The sequence below is a fragment of the Bos indicus x Bos taurus genome, unplaced genomic scaffold, assembly GCF_003369695.1.
Source record: "Bos indicus x Bos taurus breed Angus x Brahman F1 hybrid unplaced genomic scaffold, Bos_hybrid_MaternalHap_v2.0 SuperScaffold_100190, whole genome shotgun sequence".
Lineage (NCBI taxonomy): Eukaryota > Metazoa > Chordata > Mammalia > Artiodactyla > Bovidae > Bos > Bos indicus x Bos taurus.
The window spans coordinates 481,144-493,449 of NW_020867075.1; the positions used below are offsets into that span (position 1 = coordinate 481,144).

Below are 12,306 nucleotides of genomic sequence, written 5' to 3' on the forward strand. Positions count from 1 at the left end.
CTAAGGATCACTGGGGCTACTCAGGGTGGCGGACAGTTCATAAAACTTTCACAGAATCTCTCAAACTCGGGGATTGTGCTCCTAGGTCGCTCTGTCCGCAGACCCAGAGAGCAGCCACTAAAACCTGGACCTACCGTCTTCCCCTCTAGCCGCCAGCCCGCCAATAACTACAGCAGGAACCCGGCCAGGTGTCACCACCCGGGAACGGCGCCGCCACGCCTCTCCACTGCGCCTGCGCGAACCGCCACTCCCGCAGGGGCCGAGAGAACCTGCAGGACACGGCCGCGCAGGGCGGGGTCTAGAGGCACTTCGCGCCTGCGCAAAGGACACGACGGGAGGGGTCTAGACGCGCTCCGCGCCTGCGCAAAGGGCGCGACGGCGTCCTGCGTCGTTCCTTTTGAAACGAGTGGCGGGGAACTGCTCCGGAAGCCCCTGGCGTCGCTGTCTGCTGGGTGGAAACGTGTACCGTCATCCGTGGGCCTGGCCATGGCGCTGCAGCTCTCCCGGGAGCAAGGCATCACCTTGCGCGGGAGCGCCGAGATCGTGGCCGAGTTCTTCTGTAAGTTCTCCTCGTGCGAGGCGGAGGGCGGGGAGAGCCGAGCGCAGGCCGCCCGCAGGCCCGCGGCTCGGCCGGAGCGGCCCCGAATCCCGGCCCTTGTACCGCGGCCTCCGGTGCCGGCAGGAGGGATCAGGAAGTGGGGCGGCGGGCGCCGCCTCCGCTCGTGTTGCTTCCGGCAGAGGAGGCGGCCCGGGCGCTGCAGGGGCCCGCCTTGCGGGGGGGCCCCTTTGCGGGAGCGTTTCTTTCCAATGCAGAGCTCCTCCCACACCCCCCGCCCCCAACGGCGAGTGGCCTCGCGGGTGGACCGTGACGGGCTAGACTTCGGGAAGAGCTGTTCTGAGCTCGGCCAGGTGTACTTGCTGACAGAACCTGGCAAGACTGGTGAGGATAAGAGGAGGAAAGAGAGACGGGGAGAGGCCTGCCTGGGCTTGGTACCCATCTGTCAGTTGCCTGTTTTGACACCCTCTAATCATAAAATAGGCATTTGGACTTGTTTTACAATGAAATGGAATTTGGCATTGGTAGATTAGTGCAGTTTGGCATTTTCCTTCTGTTGCCACATAAATGCAGCTATCACTTAGACGCAAGATTTTAAGGATTTTTTTTAATGCCACTTTGTACCTACTCGGCTTTCAGCAAAACACAAACACGTGTTTAGACATTTATAACTTTACACTATTAATGAAACCATAGCCCCATCTACATATGCTTTATTTTCCCTGAAGTTACAACGTGATGATGACTTTAATATTTATGTTTTCAGCATTTGGCATCAACAGTATTTTATATCAGCGTGGCTTATATCCATCGGAAACCTTTACTCGGGTGCAGAAATATGGACTCACCTTGCTTGTAACTACTGATCCTGAGCTCATAAAATACCTAAATAATGTGGATCAACTAAAAGGTATTTTATTGTTGGACACAGTTTTGAGTTTTGCAGGCCTTAATGTTAATAGGATCCTCGGGCTTCCCAGGTGACTCAGTGGTAAAGAATCCACCTGCCAATGTAGGAGACACAGAAGACCCAGGTTCCATCCTGAGTCTGGAAGATCCCCTTGAAGAGGAAATGCCAACTCACTCCAGTATTCTTGTCAGGATAATCCCCTGGACAGAGGAGCCGGGCAGGTTACAGTCCATTGGGTTGTAAAGAGTTGGATACCAGCACACCTACGATCCACATTTTCTAGTTTCTTGGCGGTCATTTTTCAGCTCTGTACAGGGTAGTGTAAACCGCACTACCATCTCCGATACAGTTTGGGAGGGAAGCAAATAACATACAAATTGAAAGAATTCCCACCCTTCCTCCACTTTTGAGTAGGCTGAATATTTTAAGGTTCGGCATCTGATATGACTTAACAAAACAATCTCCATCAACTCCTTCGGGGATGATAGAACACATTGGAGTTTTATGTAATTATGATGGCATTCGTTATCTGAGAAAAATCCACTGCATATATTTTTTGTAGCTGCTTGGAGTCTAAAGCCATCATTATATATATTAAGATGAAGGAACTAAAATCAGATTCAACTTAGGGAACTAAACTTTAAGAAGAAGGAACTACTAAATAACAGCACTCATTGGAATTTTCTTATTTTTCACCTGTTTCCATTTGTCTTTTTTTTTTTTAATCATGCCTGTGAGTCAGTAAGCCTTTTCTGTCTGCACACTCATTTTCTTCTTTTAGCTCAAGGAGTTGCAGTATTGTTGGATCAGTATGCTCCATCTATTCCTTTTATTTCTAGAATGTCTACTAGTTTCTTTTTCATATTTCTCTCCACTTAGGATTCTCATTTCTAATTTCTCTGTGTTGTAAGATGTTTCTCCCTTTCTGCTCATTAGATCTTCCAAAATACTAGTTCTAAAAATACTACAGCCGCATTTTTTTTTTTTTTACTTTAAAATTCCTGAATCACTTTTGTTGTTTCAACTAGCTTCATTTTCAGATTACATCATTGCGTTTTCATTAACTTCAGAGCTAAGCCACCCATAGTCATTCCTACGGCTGCACTCAGATTGTTTGCTATGGAACCTCTAGGCAACTATGGATGTATATCTTCATCTTAATCTGAAGAAGTAGCAAGCCAGCCTTGCCTAAGTTACTGGTTTTTGGTTTGTGTCCTTTGAGACCAATAACATTTCTTGTCAGATGTATCTACACTTTCCTACTTAATTTCTCCCTTTTAGTTAAAATGGAGGAAATGCTTTACAGGCAAACGATTCAGTCTTTTAAATTCCACTTCTCTAGCCTTAGGAACTTTACCCTATTTCCTCTCTCTCTTTTTTTTTTTTTTTAATTAAAAAAAAATTATACATGTGTTCCCCATCCTGAACCCTCCTCCCTCCTCCCTCCCCATCCCATCCCTCTGGGTCGTCCCAGTGCACCAGCCCCAAGCATCCAGCATCGTGCATTGAACCTGGACTGGTATCTCGTTTCATACATGACATTTCACATGTTTCAATGCCATTCTCCCAAATCTTGCCACCCTCTCCCTCTCCCACAGAGTCCATAAGCCTGTTCTATACATCAGTGTCTCTTTTGCTGTCTCGTATACAGGGTTATCGTTACCATCTTTCTAAATTCCATATATATGTGTTAGTATACTGTATTGGTGTTTGTCCTTCTGGCTTACTTCACTCTGTATAATAGGCTCCAGTTTCATCCACCTCATTAGAACTGATTCAAATGTATTCTTTTTAATGGCTGAGTAATACTCCATTGTGTATATGTACCACTGCTTTCTTATCCATTCATCTGCTGATGGACATCTAGGTTGCTTCCATGTCCTGGCTATTATAAACAGTGCTGCGATGAACATTGGGGTACACGTGTCTCTTTCCCTTCTGGTTTCCTCAGTGTGTATGCCCAGCAGTGGGATTGCTGGATCATAAGGCAGTTCTATTTCCAGTTTTTTAAGGAATCTCCACACTGTTCTCCATAGTGGCTGTACTAGTTTGCATTCCCACCAACAGTGTAAGAGGGTTCCTTTTTCTCCACACCCTCTCCAGCATTTATTATTTGTAGACTTTTGGATCGCAGCCATTCTGACTGGTGTGAAATGGTATCTCATAGTGGTTTTGATTTGCATTTCTCTGATAATGAGTGATGTTGAGCATCTTTTCATGTGTTTGTTAGCCATCTGTATGTCTTCTTGGGAGAAATGTCTATTTAGATCTTTGGCCCATTTTTTGATTGGGTCATTTATTTTTCTGGAGTTTAGCTGGAGGAGTTGCTTGTATATTTTTGAGATTAGTTGTTTGTCGGTTGCTTCATTTGCTATTATTTTCTCCCATTCTGAAGGCTGCCTTTTCACCTTGCTAATAGTTTCCTTTGATGTGCAGAAGCTTTTAAGTTTAATTAGGTCCCATTTGTTTATTTTTGCTTTTATTTCCAATATTCTGGGAGGTGGGTCATAGAGGATCCTGCTGTGATGTATGTCAGAGAGTGTTAAGTTACCAACAGTATTCTTCACAGAGCTAGAACAAATAATTTCACAATTTGTATGGAAATACAAAAAACCTCGAATAGCCAAAGCGATCTTGAGAAAGAAAAATGGAACTGGAGGAATCAACCTACCTGACTTCAGGCTCTACTACAAAGCCACAGTTATCAAGACAGTATGGTACTGGCACAAAGACAGAAATATAGATCAATGGAACAAAATAGAAAGCCCAGAGATAAATCCACGCACATATGGACACCTTATCTTTGACAAAGGAGGCAAGAATATACAATGGATTAAAGACAATCTCTTTAACAAGTGGTGCTGGGAAATCTGGTCACCCACTTGTAAAAGAATGAAACTAGAACACTTTCTAACACCATATACAAAAATAAACTCAAAATGGATTAAAGATCTCAACGTAAGACCAGAAACTATAAAACTCCTAGAGGAGAACACAGGCAAAACACTCTATTTCCTCTCTCTTATGTTGTCAATTTCTTTGTTTCCATTTGGATTTTTCCCATTGGTTTCATTTCCATTTTTAAGAGAGAAAAAAATCACCAACTTCCCCATATCTTCAAATTACCACTCAATCTCTTTTTCACAGGTAAGCTGATAAAAGTTGTTCACATATGCCAGGAGTGAGCAAGGCCAACAGGCCAGATCCAGCAAGTGGCTTATTTTGTACTGCTTGCAAGCTAAGAATATTGCATTTTAAAGAAGACTATGCTACGTAGGTGACCCAAAGCCTTCAATATTTCTAAAATATTTTCTATCTCTTTAAAAAAAAAAAACCTGCTGATTCCTGAATAAAATATTCTCAGTTTCTAAGATTGAGGGCTCAGTCTGAGGCCCTCTTAACAGTAATCTCTCTCTAGTTGACCTCTTACATGTACATACATAATTCTAGTAACAACTTTTGTATCTGACTCATGAACCAATATGTAACCAAAGCCTCTCCTAACTCTTGGCTCATATATTGAGTGACTCCCTTAATGTCTTTATGCAGCTATATAATATACCGCTTCACACTCGGTGTATTAAAAACTGAATTTAGGATCATCTCCATTTCAGTTCTCTTTCCTCTTGGTGACTGGATCAACCATCTGATTACTGATATAATCAGAAACTTGGGAGCTATCCCTGATTCATTCCTCTTCCTTACCCTGAAGTAATCCCATAAATCTTAGCAGTTTTAACCATGAAATCTCTTGAATCTATCTACTGCTCCATCTCTACCAGTATATCTTTCTCTAAGTCTTTATTCGCTCTTGCTTGAGTTATTCATGAATTAGTGCCCTAGATCCCCTGTTTACTTCCAGTTTACTTTCTACATCACATCCAGAAGGATAGTTTTCAAATACAACTTGAGTCACATCATACTCTGCTTCAAACACAGTAATGACCTCCTTAGTTCTTATAGTGTAACATCTTTAATTTGGCACTCATGACCTTGTGTGGTCCGGCCCATTATTCTTGTCAGACCAGCCTTGTTCATCCTCCCTTTCTTAAATTGCAGTTGTATTGGCCTCCTTTCAGTCCTCTGATCCAGTGCTCTGTTTTGAGTCCAAGACCTATAGCTTTAGCAGGGAGATCCCACGTGCCACAACTAAAACCTCACACCGCCAACATAAATCCATCATTTCATATTTTAAAACCTATACCCTCTTCCCTGTTTTGCATATGTATATTGTTGTCTCTTAGAACAAAACTCAAACCCCACTCAGTCAGAATTTCCTATTCTCTGCTTTAATTGTAGTATATGTTGCACCATCATAGGTAACCACTATTATGTCATAGAAAACTGCAGCATCATAGCAGTTACAGCAGTTATAATTTCACATTTATTGTTGTAATTAGCTTAATGACATCTCCTTCACCCTTCCTTTGGATTAGGATGGAAGTACCTCGTGTTCACTGTCTTAGCACCCAGTGCTATACCTGGCACAAATACTGAGAAATTGAAATTGGGAGCTAGGCCATTGATGGGGCAAATTTTCTGCACAATTTGGAGGAGAACCAAAATAGCAGTGGGAGAAATTTGCTGAGGATAGGAAGTTCATTGTGAGAGGAGAGTTGCTTTGTAATGCAGTAAACTAAAAGAGATGCCTTGTTTTGTGTATTGCAGAATAGTTATACCAGTGTTCAGTTCAGAAACTGGTGGTAGTCATCTCAAACATTGAAAGTGGAGAGGTCCTTGAAAGATGGCAGTTTGATATTGAGTTCATAAGATGTAAAAGATGATAGGTAAGTAGGAACTACTTCCATTTTCATATGTTTTAAAATTTATTTTCTTTACCAAATGAGTTCTAATTATATTGAACAAGTTTCATATAGAGTACAATTTTTTTCTAGGATGTTTATTTTTTTAAATATAAATTAATTTATTTTAATTGGAGGCTAATTACTTTACTATTGTATACAATACAATAGTAAAGTAATTACTGTATTGTATTGGTTTTGCCATACATCAACATGAAATCCTCCATGGGTGCACACATGTTCCCCATCCTGAACCCCCCTCCCACCATCCCTCTGGGTCATCCCAGTGCACCAGCCCCGAGCATCCTGTATCCTGCATCGAACCTGGACTGGTGATTTGTTTCTTATATGATATTATACATGTTTCAATGCCATTCTCCCAAATCATCCCACCCTCTCCCTCTCCCGCAGAGTCCAAAAGACTGTTCTATACACCTGTGTCTCTTTTGCTGTCTCGCATACAGGGTTATCGTTACCATCTTCCTAATTCCATATATATGCGTTAGTATACGGTATTGGTGTTTTTCTGGCTTACTTCACTCTGTATAATAGGCTCCAGTTTCATCCACCTCGTTAGAACTGATTCAAATGTATTCTTTTTAATGGCTGCTGCTGCTAATTCGCGTCAGTCGTGTCCAACTCTGTGCGACCCCACAGACGGCAGCCCACCAGGCTCCCCCGTCCCTGGGATTCTCCAGGCAAGAACACTGGAGTGGGTTGCCATTTCCTTCTCCAATGCATGAAAGTGAAAAGTGAAAGTGAAGTCGCTCAGTCGTGTCCGACTCTTAGTGACCCCATGGACTGTAGCCTACCAGGCTCCTCCATCCATGGGATTTCCCAGGCAAGAGTACTGGAGTGGGGTGCCATTGCTAGGATGTTTCATTTGATCCTTAGTCTCCTGTGGCAAAGAACAGTTCACTGTCTTATATAAGACAATGAACTTTTAACATAATTGCCTATAGAGTAAATTGGTGAATTTCACCCTTCAGTGTTTATGGTAGTATGTACCTGGTGGCCCGTTTAGTGAATTGTTTAAAGGAACTTTTAACCATCAGGGGTTATCCTAGATTCCCCAAGCCTAAGATTCAGCTCTATTGTATTTCATTGAATGCCCTAAATTTTCTAAGACACTTCATAAAAAAGTTTCCAGACCACGTGAATGGGAAATGCTTATATGATCATGTCTAGCATTGTCCTAGGCTTGCTTACTGGTAAATTCAGAATCATTTTTCATAATGAAATGTAGTTTGCTTCTGAAGCCTTTGGTTTATTTTAGGAAATTTTTAACTTATAAAAATAATTTGATATTTAATGTAATTTCTTATTTGAGGCAGTAGGGAATTAAGCATTACGAAAAATGTACCAACAAAATATTTTAGATATTATTTTCATTTTTTGAAAGGTGCTGTAGTTTTCCTAACTTGAAGCACTTGGCCAGTTTTCTGATTACCTGATACCAAATAACCTGATTTTAAGACCACCCCTAGAAAATGACTGGAATGATAAATGAAATAATAAAAATGCATATGCCTCTTGTGGTATATAGACCCTAATGATATACTTATAACTTACAAAAAAAAATCCATTTTAATGTATTAATTATTTGATCTTGGAAACATTTGATCAGTCTTACCAGTGTTTTAAATAATTTGTTAACACTTAAATTGATTTGGTTTCTTCAATAGTGCACCCAGAGAAAAGTTTCAGAAAGCTATCCAAGATGAAATCTGTTCAGTGGTCAGACAGATCACAGCTACAGTAACATTTCTGCCACTGTTGGAAGTTTCTTGTAAGTATTATACAACTTCACATTGACTTAAAATTTGTCAGGGAAAAGACTAAGCTACTATTTTAAGAATAAGCCCTTTATTAATTTTTTCTTAATTATTAATATTACATAGTAAAAATGAAAAACCCATTATAAAGCAGAAGTAGTGTTATATGCATTCTAGAAATTTGGAAATTCTGAAAAGGAAAGGAATCAAAGTATTCCACAGTATTCATTCTTGAATGTCTTAATGTAATCCCATTCGTTATCTTAATTTTTTATGTATATTTTTAAGGCTAGCCATAACTGTCTTGCTTTTCTACCTTATCAGATATTTCCCGAATGCCTACTATATGCGAGACACTGCTCTAGGCCCCAGGCTACATCAGTCATAGAGCCCAGATGTTAGCTTTCCTTCAGGTTGCCTTTATGCTGTCCTGTGTGATTGACTCCATACTTTCTGCAGATAATGGTTTTCTCTTTAAAAAAAAAAAAAAAAGCAAACTTGAAGTTTTCATAAGATAAAGCAAAAGGAGTACAATATTTTCTGTAATACAGTAACTTTCTGTGGAGAAAAAGCAATTGACTAGTCATTACAGACCAGGCTAAACTATCTTTTCTAATACCGTGGGTGGTTCAAAATGTGAGAGAGACAAGGACGGTTCTTCTACTTTGGAAAAAAATAATGTACTTTAATGATTTTATCTCCAATTTAGGTTCATTTGATCTCCTTATTTGTACAGACAAAGATCTGGTTGTACCTGAAAAATGGGAAGAGTCGGGACCACAGTTCATTACCAATTCTGAGGAAGTTCGTCTTCGTTCATTTACTACTACAATTCACAAAGTAAATAGCGTGGTAGCCTACACAATTCCTGTCAATGACTGAGGATGAGATATGGACAATAACGTACTTGTAACTCTCAAATGTGGTTTTCCTACCAGATCAACTGTAGTTGGTATGTTTTATTTCATTGGTTAATTTTTAGATGAGGAAAACTTAACATGATACTTAACTGAATCTGTGCAAAATTGTTCCATTTTTGGTACCTATCTGACTTTCCAGAGGGTTGACATAAGTTACTGCACAGATTGCATCAGTACTGCAGTGTTACTTCCTTTGGAGGTAGTAACCATAGGTGGAAAAACTTTTGCTAAATGCCTTTCTAAATCAGACTTTTGGTCAAGTAGCTTGACTCAGAATGTAGAGAAATATTTAAATATGAAATAGAACAAAAGAAATATGAATATTCAGAATCTTCATTTACATCCTGAAAGTAACTAATGATAGTCCATAAGTAGTGACATATTTCTCCTATTGCATTCTCTTGTCATTTATTTCATTTGTATAGTTTCTGTATTGAAAAAATGTCCAATTATTTGAGTTTAATTTATGTAACTTGAGTCTATAAAGCTGTGGATATTCCCACTTTTCAAATTGTTGTGATACAGAACTCTTAAGAATGTCTTTTATGTTTTATAAAATCAAGCTTTAAATGGCAATGATGAAATAAAGTTAAATGTGTATGTTTTAAATTTGTATTAAATCTTTTATATTGGTGTATTGATACAGTTACGTAGTTATTATGGATTCAGTACGGCATATTATTTCTTGTGCCTACTATATTGTAGGGAGGGCCTAAGGATACAAAGTAGAGTAAGTCTTGAGGTACTTACAATTTATTGGACAAACTTTTATGAAACCTCCTTCACCCTATAACAGTAGATTTAAAATCAACATTGTTCTTTATGTAAAATGATAAATGTCACTTGGAATTAATTGAGTTTAGCAAATGTTAGATTGTATACAACCTTTCTGTGCTCTTAGGTTTATTATCAGTGACCCTTGAACAACATGGGGGTTGGAACACTGACCCTCTAAGCAATTGAAAATCCCAGTAAAACTTATAGCCAGCCCTTCATATCTGTGGTCACCCCAAACCCATGGATTCAACCAACCATGGGTCATGTGGTACTATAGTATTTACTATTGAAAAATAGCCAAATATAAGTGGACCTGCACAATTCAAAGTGTTGTTCAAAGGTCAGCTGTATACTTAAACATTATGTTTATTCCTCTGCCTGTGCCTTCATTAATACTCTCATCAGGTATGTTCTTTCAGTTCCCACCTATTTTTCCAGAGTCAGTTTAAGGCAAACTTACAAAAATTGCTTTCTAATCTCTATACTAAATCTTAGCTCATTTTGTAATAATTCATTTTTTTAAGTATGTAGTAGCAGACACTGTTTTAAGATCTTTATATGTATTCATTCAACCTCCACTGTTAAGTAAATATACATAATCTGTATCCATTCATTCAAAAATTACATAATGAGCATCTATTACTGTGCAGAAAAAGAATACTGCATGCCAAGTATTACGAAGAATGAAACAAAGTCCTGGCCTTTCTAAAGCTTGAGATCTTATGAAGGAGAGGAAAGTATATGACAAAGGACCATAAAGTAACCAAAGAGGTTTATTTCATTGTGTGTTTGTGTTATTTCACTTGGAATAATCTTTCTCTGATCCAGCTGGGTGCTTGTTGAGAATAAAGGGCGATGTCTTGCATTCTTTCATCTCTTGGTGCTGCTGGACAAATAGGTACCAGTCTTTGATGATGGGTATCATGTATACTGCTGTAAAAGCCATCCCCAGAGAGGAGCTGAAAGTATCTAACTTAGGTCCACCCATGTCTTTTTTTCCTGAATAAGAAAAGCAGTTATGTAGAAGTGGAAATTGTGTTGATTTAGGGATGGTCAAAACTCAATATTCAGAAAACAAAGATCATGGCATCTGGTCCATCACTTTACAGCAAATAGGGAAAAGGTGGAAGCAGTGACAGATTTTATCGGGCTCCAAAATTGCTGTGGATGATGACTGCAACCATGAAATTAAATGACACTTGCTCCTTGGAAGAAAAGATGTGACTCTTGATGAAAGTGAAAAAGGAGAGTGAAAAAGTTGGCTTTAAAGCTCAACATTCAGAAATTAAGATGATGGCATCCAGTCCCATCACTTCATGGCAAATAGATGTGGACACAGTGGCTGACTTTATTTTTGGGGGCTCCAAAATCACTGCAGATGGTGATTGCAGCCATGAAATTAAAAGATGCTTACTCCTTGGAAGAAAAGTTATGACCAACCTAGACAGCATATTCAAAAGCAGAGACATTACTTTGACAACAAAGGTCCGTCTAGTTGAGGCTATGGTTTTTCCAGTAGTCATGTATGGATATGAGAGTTGGACTGTGAAGAAGGCTGAGCACGGAAGAATTGATGTTTTGAACTGTGGTGCTAGAGAAGACCTGAGAGTCCCTTGGACTGGAAGCAGGTCAAGCCAGTCAATCCTAAAGGAAATCAACCCTGAATATTCATTAGAAGGTCTGACGCTGAAGCTGAAGCTCCAGTACTTTGGCCACCTGATGCGAAGAGCTGACACGTTGGAAAAGACCCTGATGCTGGGAAATACTGAAGGCAGAAAGAGAAGAGGGCAGCAGAGGACGAGATGGTTAGGTAACATCACTGAATCAATGGACATGAATATGGGCAAACTCCAGGACACAGTGGAGGATAGGACCCCAGGGTTCTGCAAAGAGTCAGACAACTTAGCAACAGAACAACAGAGTCTCTGTTTCCAAACAATGTGCAGTGCGTTATAGCGGTCACTATTAAAAGACAGTCGAATTCTTGGGCTGTTGATGTTTGAGAGATTGAGAAGGAAAGCAGAAGTAGAACTTGAGTAAAAATATGAAGAGAGTTGAAAATTATGGTCCTGTTTTTAGGAAATATGTTTGAAAATCTTTATAGAAAGCAATGACTGCTTCTGGAAACACTGCCTCTTTGCTAATAGGAATAATAAATGTGGTTCTTTCCCCTAAAAGCACACCAGTAGCAACATTATGGATTACCGCTAACACTTAAATGTCTGTCATTTATGCATTTAATATTAGTGATCTTAATACTGATTTATTATGATGATGATTTATTATGATTCATACTCTCTTTTCAAGAGTTACGTCCAGAAATTCATGCTCTGGATTTGAATGTTAGTCTCAGTAGGAGCTTCTGCCAAACAGTCTATTGCCTAGAAGTTACTCTGTAGTACCAAGTCTGCAGTAGCTAGGCTCTTAAAAAAACAGGAAAAATTGGCTTTAAAAAATTAATGAAAGAACATTAACTACATAAAGAATCAAAGGGAAGGCTGAAAACTAGAGAACTAGGGCAGCCCCAAGGACTCTCAAGTCACAAATTTGTGAACTCTAATAAATG

The 12,306-nt window shown here is 39.6% G+C and overlaps 1 pseudogene across 1 annotated transcript; it reads left to right on the forward strand.

Moving 5' to 3' along the window:
• The first annotated feature begins 342 nt into the window (after nucleotides 1-342).
• Nucleotides 343-10,605, forward strand: LOC113888473 (annotated as a pseudogene). The gene is made up of 5 exons (XR_003509983.1): nucleotides 343-559; nucleotides 1,323-1,466; nucleotides 6,135-6,253; nucleotides 7,954-8,057; nucleotides 8,753-10,605. The product of XR_003509983.1 is annotated as a mitotic spindle assembly checkpoint protein MAD2A-like (transcript).
• The last annotated feature ends 1,701 nt before the right edge of the window (nucleotides 10,606-12,306 follow it).